This window comes from Pristis pectinata, chromosome 24 (genome assembly GCF_009764475.1).
Source record: "Pristis pectinata isolate sPriPec2 chromosome 24, sPriPec2.1.pri, whole genome shotgun sequence".
In the NCBI taxonomy this organism is placed as follows: domain Eukaryota; kingdom Metazoa; phylum Chordata; class Chondrichthyes; order Rhinopristiformes; family Pristidae; genus Pristis; species Pristis pectinata.
In genome coordinates this window covers 6,562,402-6,571,682 of record NC_067428.1, presented here as the reverse complement: position 1 = coordinate 6,571,682, position 9,281 = coordinate 6,562,402, and positions in this window count along the sequence as shown.

The window sequence follows — 9,281 nt, the reverse complement described above, 5'->3', positions numbered from 1 at the left end:
AGTTTGCCATTGCAGTATTTGAATACCAATTATTAAATATTAGAGTTTGTATTTACTTTATATGAGAGTCCAAGATCAGATACATTACATCATGTGTTAAATAGCTACAAAAACTGCTAAATACAAACGGTAACAAATATGCCTTTATCACTTTTCTAAAATAAATATATTATTTAAGTTTTCAGTTACAGTGCAGTGTATGACGGAAGTGGATGGTATTATGAACATACAAAAAGGTCAGCTATCCATCAAATCTGCCCGATACACACAATAACTGAAACATAGTGCCAAGATACATGTTCCCTTTCATTCCTAGCAGCAATGTAGGGTAGGCCAAAAATTCAGGGAAAGAATAGGACTAATATGAGGGAAACAAATTATGGATAGTTCCTTTCCAACCCCTCAAGTCCGGGACCTTATGCCCATATGATGTAACCTTTGCTCCAGTCAAACAGTCCAATTCAATCTTGGAGATATGCACAGATGAGTTCACAATGCACTAGCCAGCAACACTGGAAATCAACATACCATACAGAATAATGCAACGATAGCACAGAGCAACACAGAATGAAAGTCTAAAACATCTCCCCAAGAACAATCCCATGTCCCACTCCCCCAAAATTCTCCCATTTCCTTGCAATTTTTTTACTTCAAACATTGATATAATTTTCTTTTGGAAGGTGCAGTGGCATAGCTAGTAGAGCTAGGCTGCTCTCTGTGTGGGGTTTGCATGTTTCCCCTGTGACCATGTGATTTCTTCCAGGTTCTCTGGTTTCCTCTCACATCCCAAAGAAATGCAAGTTGTTAGGTTAATTAGCCACGGTAAATTGCCCCAAGTGTATAAGTGGGTGGTAAAGTCTGGGGGAGTTGCTGAGAATGTAGGGAGAATCAAAAATAGGATTAATGTAGGATTAGTGTAAATAGATGTTTGATGTTGGTGTGGTCTTGGCAGGCTGAAGGGTCTGTTTCTGTATGATTTCTGTTTCAGTATCTTTCTATAACTTTATGAATCTTTTGAAGGCTATTATTGAATCAGCTTCCACCAACCTTTCTGGTAGCATCTTCCTGATAGGTGGCTGACAATTAATAATAAAAACAAAGGTTGCTGTAAGTGTTCAGTAGATCAGGCTGAACAAACCTCCACATAAACAAGGAAAAGTTGAGAATTCTGGAAAATCGAAGAAATGTACAGGAGCTGCTTATGTGAAAGATCTATGTTTTAGATGTCAGCCTTCATCACTGCCAGAGTGTCTCTGAGTTGGCTGAGACCTAGGCTGGTAACTGAGGAGCTATAATTGTTCAGGCTTCACTGGGGATTCTGTGCAAACATTCCACCTTTTACTTGACAACAGTATTAAGCACTGCTTATTTAATCTGGTGCCAAATCCACACATTCACATGATCAACAAAAAATTAATTGATAAGGGGTAATATTGTTGACAAGGTGATCAGGATGGGTAGGATTGTCGGGATGGATTAGGATATCTGGACAGACCAAGTGTCACCCATTTATGTTTCTGGCAGAAGGAGCATAAACATCAGCCTGAGGTTTTACTTGCATTCTTGTCCAGTGATCCCTGTAAGTGCACCCAGTAAGGTCAGGATCAAACTTCACAGTGACCTGCTCCCTGGTCAAAGAGCACAGTGACCTCTGTATTTGAATTTTCTTTGGGTTCTTCTGACTCTCATCAGCCCGGCATTTGACTCACTGGAGCAGAGGTTTAAATGGAAATTCGGCTACCCATTCCCTCTCATATCTCACATATTCTGATGAGGTGCTTGAATGTGAACACTGCCTGGGGACTGGTGGTCAGCCCCAAGGTAATACCATTGGGAGAGTGGCAGAGATATTGTAGGAATGGGATAAATATTACAATAATAGGAATTTTGCAATTACAATGAAGAGTCACAACAGAAATGTTAACTCCCATACTGCTCTCTCTTTCAGATACTGATTTATCTGTTGTGCTTTTCCTGCACTTTCTCCTTTTATTTCACATGCTGCTCAAATAATCCATTCACAAATATTGTTTAAGTTAAAGCAAATGAAGGGCTATCTGGATTACTCTTCCTATTGCATGAAATAGCATGTTTATTAATCTCCAGGTAAGATAGAGATGGTACATCACAGGTCTAAAGGATTTAAATGAAGCAGTTAGATATTTATAACAATCCTTAAGTGTTCAGGTAACTAATGCAAGAATTAATATCATGCAGCAAGTAATTGTGAATAGGAGTTTCTCCTAATTATATAAAAGAGGAAATTCAAACACTCTTGAATAATGGTAAAAGTAGGGGAGAAGATGGGATTGTGAGCAGTCATTGCGTGATTCCGTGCCTGCCATTTACAGATGGGAGAAGGAAGTGAAAACCCAAGGAGGAAAGAATTTGCTTTCTGCTGAGGTTTTGGAAGTGAACGCGAGAACGGGAAGTTGTAGTGAACCTTGATTTACTAAAAAATGTATAAATTTGTAAAAGTAAACTGTCATTTTACTGGGGCATACAATCCACATTAGGATTTCCTTATATCAAAATTATGTTGAGTCTCGACTAGTTTTATATTTGCACTGTGTAATTAGGCTCCCCAAAACTTGTGCCAGGTATATTTTTAAATGTAAGAGACCCTGATAAGTGCAAATTGATGCATTTTGGGAGGTCAAATAAGGGTAGGACACACAAAATGAATGGTAGGGTTCGAGGGGGTATAGAGGAACATCGGGACCTTGGTGTTCAAGTCCCCTGAAGGTGGCAGCATATGTAGATAAGGGTGGTGAAGAAGGCAAATGGGATGTTAGCCTTCATTATGGGGCATAGAATAAAAGAACAGGGAAGTTATGGTACAGCTTTATAAAATGTTGGTGAGGAAATATTGGAGTACTGTGTGCAGTTTTGGTCACCACAAAGTACGTGATTGCTCTAGAGAGGGTGCAGAGGAGATTCGTTAGGATGTTGCTGGGATGGAGAGTTCCAGTTATGAGGAAAGACTAGATAGGCTGGGTTTTCCTTGGAGCAGATAAGGTAACGGGGGACCTGATAGAATTCGACAAAATTAGGAAGGGCGTAGTTAGGGCAGATAGTAGTAAACATTTCCCCATTGCAGCGGTGTCTATAAATGGAGGGTAAATTGGTAAATTGGTTTATTATTGTCACATGTACCAAGGTACAGTGAAGAACTTGTCTTGCATACGGTCCATACAGATCAATGCATTACACAGTGCGTTGAGGCGGTACAAGGTAAAACAAAACAGAATGAAGAATAAAGTGTAACAGCTTACAGAGGAAATGCAGTGTAGGTAGACAATAAGGTGGAAGGTTCTTTTGTCCAGTTGCAGCAGCCAGAGCAGCAGAGGGGAGGAGCTAGCAGCTTTTTTTTTAAAGTTGTGTGATTGGCTAAGTGTGTGGCAACTCAGCCAATAAAAGAACGGTAGGGTAAAGTGGAGTGGTCATTTTGGAGCAGCGATTGTGTGAGTGGACCAGTGTAGGAGTGGGAATCTGAGGCTTTGGCTCAAGAGGTTTCTGTGAGGAGGCACAGGTGAATTGCAGGTAAGAACAGGTAAGGTTTTTTTTATAGTACTGAAATGAAAAGACACCAAATTACAACTAATTAAATAAAGTAGGGATGCAGGATCAGGTGATGTGCTGTAGCTTCACGATGTGGGAGCTCGTGGACCCCATTGTGGTTCCTGGTGACCACATCTGCAGCAAGTGTTGGTTGCTCGAGGAACTCAGGCTCAAAGTTGATGACCTGGAACCTGAGCTTCAAACACTGCGATGCATCGGGGAAGGTTACCTGGGTGCTATGTTTCAGGAGGCAGTCACGCCCATTAGATTAACTACTTCAAATTTGGTCTGTGGTCGGGGACAAGAGGGTGTGACTGTGAGTGAGGCAGGTAGGGAGATCCAAGAGGTGGTGCTGGAGGAGGCTCAGTCCTTGAGCTTGTCCAACAGGTCTGAGATTCTTGCTCCCTGTGTGGATGAGAGTGGGGGCTGTAGGAAGGATGAGCAACTGAACTGTGGCACTGTGGTTCAGGGAACCATTCAAGAGGGGGAGAGAAGAGAAATGTAGTTGTGATTGGGGATAGTAAAGTCAGGGGAATAGACACAATTCTTTATTGCAAGGATCGAGAGACCCAAAGGCTATGTTGCCTGCCTGGTGCCTGGGTTCAGGACATCTCATCTGACCTGCAGAGGACTTTGGAATGGGAGAGGAAAGATCCAGTTGTCGTGGTCCATGTTGGTACCAACAATGTAGGTAGAACAAGGAAAGAGATTTTGCTTGGGGGATTTGAGCAGCTAGGGACTAAATTGAAAAGCAGAACCAAAAAGGTAATAATCTCTGGATCGCTCCCTGCGCCACATACAAATTGGCACAGGGTCAATAAGATCAGAGAGCTAAATGTGTGGCTCAAAGATTGGTGTGGGAGAAGTTCATTTGAATTCATGAGACATTGGCACCAGTATTGGGGAAGGAGGGAGCTGTTCTGATGGGATGGGCTTCACCTGAACAACGCTGGGACCAGGGTCCTGGTGAATCGCATAACTAGGGCTGTGGATAGGGCTTTAAACAAAATAGTTGGGGGGTGGGTTCAACAGATTAGAAAAGTACAGATGAAGTAAAAGGGAAGGAGAGTGCAGGAGGGGTTACTGAAGTCTCTGGAATAAAGATAAGACAGAAGGTTTAGAAGGGATAAGAATTTAACTTCAGGCAACATGGAGACAAATTTGAGAAGAAGGGTGATGAATACAGGACTGAAGGTGTTATATGCACGCAGTATGAGCTTATAGTGCAGTTAGAAATTGGCAGGTATGATGTGGGCATCACAGAGTGGTGGTTGAAAGAAGATCACAGCTGGGAGCTGAACATCCAAGGATACACATCCTATTGAAAAGACAGGCAGGTGGGCCGGGGGGTGAAACCAAATCCTTAGAAAGAAGTGACATAGGATCAGAAGATGTAGAATTCTTGTGGGTAGAGGTAAAAAGACCCTGTTGGGAGTTATATACAGGCCTCCTAATAGTAGCCAGGATGTGGGGAACAAATTACAACAGGAAGTAGAAAAGGCATGTAAGAAGGGCAATGTTTTGGTGGCCATGGGGGATTTCACTATGCCGGTAGACTGGGAAAATCAGGTTGGTACTGAATCCCGAGAGAAGGAGTTTGTAGAATGCCTATTAGATGGCTTTTTAGAGCAGCTTGTGGTTGAGCCCACTAGGGAAAAGGCAATTCTGGATTTGGTGTTGTGTAATGAACCAGATTTGATCAGGGAGCTTAGGAGGCAGTGATCATGAAGTGATAAGAGTTCACCCTGCAACTTGAGAGGGAGAGGCTAAAATCGGATGTATCGGTATTGCAGTTGAGTAAAGGTAACGACAGAGGCATGAGAGAGGAGCTGGCCAAAGTTGATTGGAAGGGGACCCTAGCAATAGCAGGAGTTTCTGGGAGTAATTTGGAAGACACAGGATCAGTTCATCCTGAAGAAGTATTCTAAAGGGAAGATGAGGCAACAAGGGAAGTCAAAGACAGCATCAAAGCAAAAGAGAGGGCATACAATATTGCAAAAATTAGTGGGAAGATAGAGGATTGGGAAGCTTTTAAAAACCAAACAAATAGCAATAAGGGGAGAAAAAATGAAATATGAAGGTAGGCTAGCCAATAATATAAAAGAGGATACCAAAAGCTTTTTTCAGATATATAAAGAGTAAGAGGCAAGAGTGGACATCGGACCACCGGAAGATGACACAGGAGAGGTATTAATGGTTAACAAAGACATGGCAGATGAACTGAATAAGTATTTTTCATCAGTCTGCACTGTGGAAGACACCAGCAACATGCCAGAAATTTGAGAGTCAGGGAGTGGAAGTGAGTGTAGTCACTATTACTAAGGAGAAGGTGTTTGGGAAGCTGAAAGCTCTGAAGGTAGATAAGTCACCTGGACTGGTTAGACTACACCCCAGGGTTCTGAAAAAGGTAGCTGGAGGCATTAGTAGTGATCTTTCAAGAATCACTAGATTCAGGAATGGTTCCGGAGGACTGGAAAATTACAAATGTCACTCCACTCTTTAAGAAGGGAGGGAGGCAAAAGACAGGAAATTATAGGCCGGTTAACCTGACTTCAGTGGTTGGTAAGATGTTAGAGTCCATTATTAAGGATGAGGTTTCGGGGTACTTGGAAGCACATGATAAAATAAATTGAAGTCAGCATGGTTTCCTTAAGGGGAAATCTTGCCTGACAAATCCACTGGAATTCTTTGAGGAAGTAACAGGCAGGATAGAACGAGTCAGTGGATTTTCAGGCCTTTGACAAGGTGCTGCACATGAGGCTGCTGAACAAGATAGGAGCCCATGGTATTACAGGAAAGGTACTAGCATGGATAGGAGATTGGCTGACTACCAGAAGGCAAAGAGTGGGAATGGAGGGGGATTTTTCTGGTTGGATGCCGGTGACTAGTCATGTTCAACAGGGGTCGGAGTTGGGTCCACCACTTTTCATGTTATATGTTAAGGATCTGGATGATGGAATTGATAGCTTTGTGGCCAAGTTTGCGGATGATACAAAGATAGGTGGAGGGGCAGGTAGTGTTGAGGAAGCAGGGAGTCTGCAGAAGGACTTGGACAGGTTGGGAGAATGGGCAAAGAAGTGGCAGATGGAATACAGCGCAGGGAAGTGTACGGTCATGCACTTTGGTAGAAAGAATAAAGGTGTAGACTATTTTCTAAATGGGGAGAAAATTCAGAAATCAGAGGTGCAAAGGGACTTGGTCCTAGGGCAGGATTTCCTAAAGGTTAACTTGCAAGTTGAGTCAGTAGTAAAGAAGGCAAATGCAATGTCAGCATTCATCTCAAGAGGACTAGAATATAAAAGCAAGGATGCAATGCTGAGGATTTATAAGGCATTGGTCAGACCGCATTTGGAATATTGTGAGCAATTTTGGACCCTGCATCTAAGGAAGGATGTGCTGGCCCTGGAGAGGGTCCAGAGGAGGTTTACAAATATGATCCCGGGAATAAAAGGGTTAACGTATGAGGCGTGTTTGATGGCTCTGGCTCTGTACTTACTGGAGATTAGAAGGATGAGGGGGGATCTCATTGAAACCTACAGAATATTGAAAAGCCTGGAAAGAGTGGACGTGGAGAGGATGTTTCCAGAAGTGGGAGAGTCGAGGACCAGAGGGCACAGCCTCAGAATAGAAGGGCGTCCCTTTAGAACAGAGATGAAGAGGAATTTCTTTATCCAGGGGGTGGTGAATCTGTGGAATTCATCACCACAGACGGCTGGGGATGCCAAGTCATTGGGTAGATTTAAAGCGGAGGTTGATAGTTTCTTGATTAGTGAGGGTGTCAAAGGTTATGGGGAGAAGGCAGAAGAATGGGGTTGAGAGGGAAAGAGAAATCAGCCATGATTGAATGGTGGAGCAGACTCAATGGGCCAAATGGCCTAATTCTGCTCGTATGTCTTATGGTCATAACAAGGTAGATTGCGAGGTCAAGAGTCCACCTCATCATACTAGGGAACCATTCAATAGTCTTATAACAGCAGGATAGAAGCTGTTCTTGAGCCTGGTGGTACGTGCTTTCAGGCTTTTGTATCTTCTGCCCGATGGGAGAGGGGAGAAGCGAGAATGTCCAGGGTGGGTGGTGTAAGAGGTTTAGTAGGGATATAAGGAAGAATTCTTTCACCTAAAGAGTGGTTAGTGTTTGGAATATACTGCCTGCATGGGTGGTGAAGGCAGAGACTCTTGCAACAGTTAAAAGGTATTGAGACGAGCACTTGAAGTGCCAAGGCATCCAAGGTGACAGATCACGTGCTGATAAATCTTGATGTGTACTTGATAGTAAGTGTGGAAAGGATGGGCCAAAGGGCCTGCTTCTGTGCTGTATGACTCTATGGCTGTTGAGTTTTAGATATTGAAGGAATCAACAAATATGGGATCAGAGCAAGAAAGTTTTGCTAAGGTAAGAGATCAGCCATAAACATTGAATAGTAGGGCAGGCACGAGGGATTGAGTGGCCTGTTTCTGCTTCTATTTCCTGTGTATAGTGTTTTAATGTTAATGTTTACAAATTGCAAACGAAGCATTTGATGAGAGATGGATTTGAAAGGAAATTAATATTGAGCTCTGTATATTTCTGATGTTTAAATGTGCAGAGTTGGAAATTATTTACTCTTTATATTCACCTCTGACTAAATGATTTCATGACAACTTGTAAAATTATTTTGGATTTGAAATAAATATATCACCTATTGGCATTTGTACAACCTAGTTGGAAAGTGTAATAGAAAATTAAGAGATTTTTTCTGAAAATGTCTGTTACAATCCCAATGTGGATTTTATGGTCTATTACAAGATTCTTTCACAGTTATAAAAACTAAAAAAGCCAGTAAGTTGTTATATAATGATGGCTTACTTCAAGTGATGTGGCATCAATTCATTTAAATACTTCAGTGGGATGCTCCTTCACGGCAAGTGTAACAACTGTATTACTATATGGATTTGATGCCATTCGTCAGACTTTAAAATATGTTTGTGGATTCCTCTGGCAATTAAGAGCTAAAACAATGGCAACAAGTACAAAAGGATTGTGCTTTTCTAAGGAGGGTCAATTTAGAGATCAGATGCTGCAGGAGCACACAGTGCTCAGTCATGAAGGGCAAATTTAGGACAAAGTAATTTTGTTCTTATACAGAGGTCAATCAACAGCTGGAAGGAAGCTTGAGAATCAATTGACTGAAGAAACAACCTGATGCTCTCTCGATTATTGGTGCTCCTCTACTGAAATAATTTCACAATATTGTGACCTAATGTATATAGATGCAAGCTTTTCTTTAAAAGACTTGCATTTATAAAGTAGATACAAAAAATTCTGCAGATGCTGGAATCTGGAGCAATACAGAAAAAGTGCTGGAGGAACTCAGCAGGTCAGACAACATCTATGGAGGGAAATAAACAGTCGATGTTTTGGGCCGAGACCCTTCATCAGGACTGGAAAGGAAGAGGGCAGAAGCCAGAATAAGGAAGGAAGGTCTGGCTTCTACCCTCTTCCTTTCCAGTCCTGAAGAAGGGTCTTAGCCCGAAACATTGATTGTTTATTTCCCTCCATAGATGCTGCCTGACCTGCTGAGTTCCTCCAGCATTTATTCTGTGTTGCATTTATAAAGTGTTTTTCACAACCTCAAGATGCCAATAGGTGTTACTGCATTACGGTAGGAAACCTTGGCTGCCAATTTGTACACATCCCAAAAACATGTGGGTTGGTAGATTAATTGACCACTGTAAATAGT